Raw genomic sequence first — 6852 nt, forward strand, 5'->3', positions numbered from 1 at the left:
CCTTATCTTATACTTATCTTATAACTTATACTATATAAAATAAATTAAGTATTTGAACCCGGAATTGTCCTATGACTCATATTACAGTTACAGAGTATATCTTTTAACGGGTCAAACAAACAAAAAAAAGAAAATTCACTGTTTTTTCCTGCCCCTAAACTAGATTAAATATTTAAATAATGGTAGACTGGAAATGAAAGTAAAGTCCCTTTCTCGCATTCGTTCTCTATTGCATTGGCGGAAGAACAAAACAATATCTGATTCTGAAATCAAGGAAAGATATTGAAAAATATATTTTCGAAATAAACTTTTATATGTAGCGGAAAAGAATATCGATTTATTCCCATGGAGCATTCAGTAAGAAGAAGATTCATTAAATCGGAAATATCGACAAATTCCTGACTTGCGTGGTCTAAGGAAATAAAAAAATCCGCTTGTACAATTTCATCTATATCGAATTTTAATATCAGAATAGCCGATATAGTCGTCATTCAATGGGTTAGGTCCACTTACTTTTTCTTGATTTAGAATTTGATGCTGGGTTTGATAAAAACAATGGAGAAGTAAGAATACTTTGGTTTGGCGATTCATAATAGCGATTGGACATCTAGAATATTCCTGTCCAAAAACAAAAATTTGAATAATTAGACATGAAGAGGACTACTTTGTCAGTACAGAGTAGACTAGTTCTAATAACTACAATTATTCATTATTATTTATACTAATAATAATGAATAATGTTTCACTTTTTAACTATAACTCGTAATAATCAGAAGTCATTATAATGGTGGTTACCCTTTTCTTTTTAGAAATAAAAAGAAATCTCTATTCTCCACCGAAAAACAAAGACTCAAACTTTAGTTTAGTGGAAAAAGCCCCTTATCGGATTTGAACCGATGACTTACGCCTTACCATGGCGTTACTCTACCACTGAGTTAAAAGGGCTTGTTTTATTCGATTCATGAATTATAGCCTTTTTCCATTATGAGTCTACTGCATAATATATGTACATGATATATACATATATGCACATAATATATACATAGTTCATTTAGGAGCAATCAATTTGATTTACCCCCCAAAAGTAAAAAGTGGGCAAATTTTTTATTTTTTTTTTTGATAAAAATAATGCAGTGAATTGTTTCAAGACCGACCCCGCTTGTTTACCTTTACTGACTCATCAAAACAAGATTCACTTGATTGATACATGTACCAATCTGACATCGACATAGATTCGATAGATTTTCTTGAATCATGTGATGAGGGTATTCGTACCCTGAACCGAATTCTTATAAAAAAATAAAAAAGAAAAAAGGAAAATTTCTATCGTTTTTTAATTTTCTGACTTAATGTGAGATAGTGATAGGCATATTTTATCTGAACAATGAACGAAGCAATGAGTTAAGTTAAAATTAATGAGTTAAAATTGAAGAAAAGAAATTAAGTGGGGTTCTACCCCCTTTTCTGTTCTGTCGGACCAATCACTGCCTGAACTGACGGAGTCCTGTACCTCCTTTCGCTATATAAAATAGTATGGGATGGTTCATTCATGAACCATCAAATCCAAAACAAAATTCTATGGAATCATAACATAAAAGTAGAAAAGAGTGTTCAGATCTAGTCATATCATTAGATTATATTGACAATTCCAAAAAACTACTCATACTATCATCATAGTATGATGACAGTTGGGCGGATATGCCCCTATCGTCTAGTGGTTCAGGACATCTCTCTTTCAAGGAGGCAGCGGGGATTCGACTTCCCCTGGGGGTACTACGAAAGGAAGTTGATCATGGATTATCAATAAGCCTAGAAGGAATTCTTCCTGGGTCGATGCCCGAGCGGTTAATGGGGACGGACTGTAAATTCGTTGGCGATATGTCTACGCTGGTTCAAATCCAGCTCGGCCCAAAAATTCGCCGCTCCATGAATATGATATAACCAATGATATAACCAATTTGTCCCCCAGAAACAAAAATACCTGATCCGTAAAAGAGAAAGAGTCCATTTTTGTTTCTCTATCCATGTTTTTCTCATTCGTTCTGATCTTTTCTTTCTAACGATCTAGATTCATAATACTTAATCAAAGCAAAGATTATGAAAGGAAAAATCGTTTTTTCTCAATGAAAGGTTGATTATCTATTTTTGGCAATAAAATAAAATAAACACAGGTTACTAGTAATCCGTGTCACTTTCACTATAGTCCATATCTATGTGTTCTATGTGTATATGATATCAGTTAGTATATCATTCGTGTCTCTGTTACAACGCGACGAAGAAAATGTTTTTCTGAAACCATTAAGAATATGTATACCATACACCTCGCTGGGATTGTAGTTCAATTGGTCAGAGCACCGCCCTGTCAAGGCGGAAGCTGCGGGTTCGAGCCCCGTCAGTCCCGAACTAGGATCCGACCGATGAATGGAGAAATGAATTTATCTATTTTCCGTGAAAAAGGAGACAGGGGGCAAGATCTAATCCCCAGTGGAGATCCTTATTTCTTTTGTTTTTCATTTCGCATTTATCATCAGACAAATACAGGAATTTCCATTTCTTCCACTAGTGCCGAGTGATAAGGGAGAGACATAACATATATAGATTCGTACAATCGGTGGTATTCCTATATTTAGTATTTTAAGAGATACTCGTCTGACTTTCTTTTTCGATTTTCTTGATAAATGAAATAGAATAGAGTGCTCCTATTTTTACCGAGAGTACATACGCAAATTGTATTCGTTTATTGTACAATACATAATGAACTTAACATAATTACCTCGACAGAGTACTTGTCAGGTTAAACGACAACCCTTTTTAGCTTCGACTTTGTTTGTGTATCCTCAATGACTAATTGGAAACAATCTATCTCATTCTCATTTAAATTGCACACTGAATTTTTGATGTATGCCTTCCAGTCCCAATCGAAGAAAGAGATACTAATCAAATAAAAGAAAAGACCAAGCAACGTTCCTTTTTATTAAATTTGTTGGAATTATATTAGATCTTTTATACTTAACCCGTCCTTTTTCCATCTCACTTCTACTCTTTGGATCTGTGTGTGATTCATAGAATACCAGTCATATAATACCTCATAATTGTATGTACATAATTGTATGTATAAGTATAACGAAGGAGGAGTATATAAGGAAGACGGTAGGGTTATTTATAGAAAAGAAAAAGTGGAAAAGGATGAAAATTCAATGGGATTCTTTATTGGATCAGGAATCCCATTTCAGATTTAGTATGGATAAAGGATCTTCCTATGTTATACTATTCAATTCTCGACGATGAATCGATTTGATAGATCAGATATTGTTATTCATAATATTGATCCGATTCAGTATCATCAGGATGCAATTCATCCCATTGAATTTACAGGAATCAAATTTCTCATCTCTATGGGATTAGATCCCGAGTTATTGCGAAGTAAAAAAACAATGAGATTATGGAAGTAAATATTCTCGCATTTATTGCTACTGCACTGTTCATTCTAGTTCCTACTGCCTTTTTACTTATCATCTACGTAAAAACAGTCAGTCAAAATGATTAATTTGACTGAAACTTGATTTATTAGTTCTTATCAATGATTGAATAAATGAAAGAAACGGATTCAAACTCCAAGTCTTAAATGAAATGATCTGTCTGGAATCATAAGTATCTGAGATAATAAGTATCTGAGATAGTAGTATCTGAGCCGAGATAGTATGGTATAGTATTTATTATCCTATTAATGATTTTCATAGAAAGTTGTACTGTATACAGATATAGGCTTTTATATAGAGAAAGCCTATATCTAGGTCAATATACAATATGTATGTACATAGATTAGATGTATATCTAAATAGTACATCAAAATAACAGTCCAATTCTATTATTTTTTTGGCTACATTTACTTGTGTGGATTTCGATCAATTCAAAATAATTGAAGACCAACTCTTCTAATTCCTGGCTTTCTTAGAATTTATATATATATAGGTATAGGTCCCGAGATCTATCAAAGGAATCAATGGAGCAAGACAAAAAGAGTATGGGCATATTCTACTATAAATTAAATAAAAAAAAAGATAAAAGAAAACGAAACCAAAGAAAAGAATCTTTTTCTTTTTTTAGATTTCCCATCTCAAGAAGTCATTGCTTGATCTATTAACAGATGATCTGCGGAGTTCTATTCCATGATAACTTCTTCAGATTTGAAAAAGAAGTAGATTAATAGAGTAGACCTTCCCAATTTTTTATGCTTAAACATGACATGAGATGAGTCAAAAAAAGCATAAAAAAATCTCTAGGAGTCTAAAAAAAAGGTGAAATGCGCGATATGTGGATCGCTCAACGGAAGAAAGATCTAATCTTATTATGTGTAGAACCTCTTTGGACAACAACTAGTCATTTCCAATAGAAAGTATGTATTGTCGTAATCTAATATAATTAGAATAGCGGAACGGCTTTCTCTTCTCTTAGAACAGTAAAAGTAAAGAAAGAGGGAAACAAATAAAGAAAAAAAGAAAAAACCAATTTCAGATTTTTTCTTTTTGTAATATCCATAATTCTGGTAAGAGCTGGTTTATCAAAATAGAATATTTAGGAAGAATTCGGTTGGAAAAAATTTCCTATCATGCGTAGATTTAGGTTTCGAAATACAACTATAGTAATCATTCATTCTTTGATCGAATGGTTATTATTCATTATTGTATTTTCTTATTCATTACTGTATTTCAGTATAATTTTGAAACAGAGACATTCTTTTTTTAAAGCTTTGCAAAACGATCAATTAAACAATTGATAGAATTCAATTACTCAATCGATTACTCGATTAGTAGTACCCCTAGAGTCCACTCCTTCCCCATACTACGAGTGAGAGGGAAAATGTAAAGACTACCATTAAAGCAGCCCAAGCGAGACTTACTATATCCATATAAATTATGTCTCCTATCTCTATGAAGGAATTATTCCATTATTGATCAATAATCATAGTGGAATCAATGGCGCAGAGTCAAAATGGAATTCTGACTTAACTTAAGGCTATTGATGAACCAATCCAATGAATCTACTCGTAACAAGATTATAAGATTTCTGGTAGAATCGGGAAGCATTAAGCATAAATACAATACACACACCTTTTCTCGGAAAATGAAATAACAAAGGAATACTCCTATCCCAATGGAACATGTAGGAGTACTAAGACCTATTGTTTGTTACCCTTTTTCATAAGCAAAAGACATCAAAATATACCATCAAGATAGATAACTATCTATCAGATACCTCTATTTCCTATTTGATCTAAGCCTTACTGTTTTTTTTGTGAAAGAATGGGGAGACACCATCACCAGTATTACATACATTCTTTCTTTTTTTCGTAATCCCCCTATCTTACACGGGCAAAGAAATTCCTACACGGGCAAAGAAATTTTTTTGTTTCTTCAACTTTTACTTTTACTCTTTACTCAATAAGAGCCGACCAACTATCCTGATTGAATGTTTGAGTACTCAGAGACTCTCGTGAGTCTGGATACAAAGTATCTTCAGTCCTTTCCACAACTTCTAAATTGATTTCCCATCAGCCTATCCAATCGAATTCCAGACAGAGTCAGTAGACACAACGGTGGTAGTGTAAAATAATTAGGAATTCTTGATAGTCTTTCGTACAATCTCTTCTTCAATCCTAGTAGCAAAAATGGAGTGTCCTTTAGGAACCTTTGGATACCAAGATTTCCGACCTCTTACTTTCGTAGTTTTGAATCCCAGAATTTACTTTCACTATTTATTTATTCTACTTATAAAATAAATGTCCGAACCAATCATAATCATATTAAAATCATAATCATATTAATAAGTAAGGCTTACTTCATCCCTATTTGTACCGGTTTGGGCCACACCCAAAGCCCGGATTTTTAGAAAAAAATTGACTTTCTTTAAAAAAATTGACTTTCTTTATAGAACTACAGATTCTAAAAATAAAGTATCGATAGGCTTATCCTTTTGCCTCTCCTTCTCCGGGGACAGAATTCGTCGAGTTAAATCAGCAGAATAAGAAATCCCAAGTTTTTTGTTGATCAGGCGACACCCAGATTTGAACTGGGGATAAAGGATTTGCAGTCCCCCGCCTTACCACTTGGCCATGTCGCCAAACCAAATTCGATCCAAATAAGATAAAAAATAGATTTCTGGTCAAAGACTGAAAAATTCAGGGCAAATTGGAACCATTAACTATTTGTTTTGTTGTTTTGAATTAGCGAAAGGTTCTTCAATTTGTATCTCAAATTGTTGCGTTTCCTTAATGGCATAACAAAATCAAATTGATTTATGACTAATTCAGTATCAATTATTTTCAATAATCAATCTTTTTCAATTTCAATTATAACAATATAAATTATAACAATATATATGTGTATATGTAAACCTCAAAACAGAAATTGTTACACAGATACCGCTCTTATGTACATATCCCATATCCCTATAGAGAATCGTCGTGCCTTCTTTTTTCATTTTCTATATGCAATAGAAAAAATAGGAATTATGATATAGTGCGACCTGACTTCTGTTGCCACAAGTGAAATTACGATAAAAGATGTGATATGCGGACAGGTAGATAGCTATATTGGCATGCACTTAATAAATATTACTCCTATTACGCAATTCAATCATATTCTATATATTCTACTAGCAAAAAAATAATTCGAAATTTTTTTTGAACATGAAATGAAACTCAAATAAAATTAAGTATGCTAAAAAGGGAAACTCTATATTGTTCCTGTTGTACCTGTCGCAAATTCGAACTTGCGTCGAAAATGCTCTTCATTCCTCTGTCTCATTTCCGTTCATACGTATGAAATACATATATGGTATATGGAGTTGGCT

The 6852-nt window shown here is 32.8% G+C and overlaps 3 non-coding genes across 3 annotated transcripts; 1 reads left to right on the forward strand and 2 right to left on the reverse strand.

The window, feature by feature from the left end:
• Window positions 1-873: 873 nt before the first annotated feature.
• TRNAT-GGU (transfer RNA threonine (anticodon GGU)) lies at window positions 874-945 on the reverse strand. Its single transcript has one exon. It is a non-coding gene; the product is annotated as a tRNA-Thr (tRNA).
• Window positions 946-2327: 1382 nt separating this feature from the next.
• On the forward strand, window positions 2328-2401 carry TRNAD-GUC (transfer RNA aspartic acid (anticodon GUC)). The gene has a single exon. It is a non-coding gene; the product is annotated as a tRNA-Asp (tRNA).
• Window positions 2402-6049: 3648 nt separating this feature from the next.
• Window positions 6050-6120, reverse strand: TRNAC-GCA (transfer RNA cysteine (anticodon GCA)). Its single transcript has one exon. It is a non-coding gene; the product is annotated as a tRNA-Cys (tRNA).
• Between the last annotated feature and the right edge of the window lie 732 nt (window positions 6121-6852).

Source organism: Musa acuminata, unplaced genomic scaffold (assembly GCF_036884655.1).
Source record: "Musa acuminata AAA Group cultivar baxijiao unplaced genomic scaffold, Cavendish_Baxijiao_AAA HiC_scaffold_1125, whole genome shotgun sequence".
Lineage (NCBI taxonomy): Eukaryota > Viridiplantae > Streptophyta > Magnoliopsida > Zingiberales > Musaceae > Musa > Musa acuminata.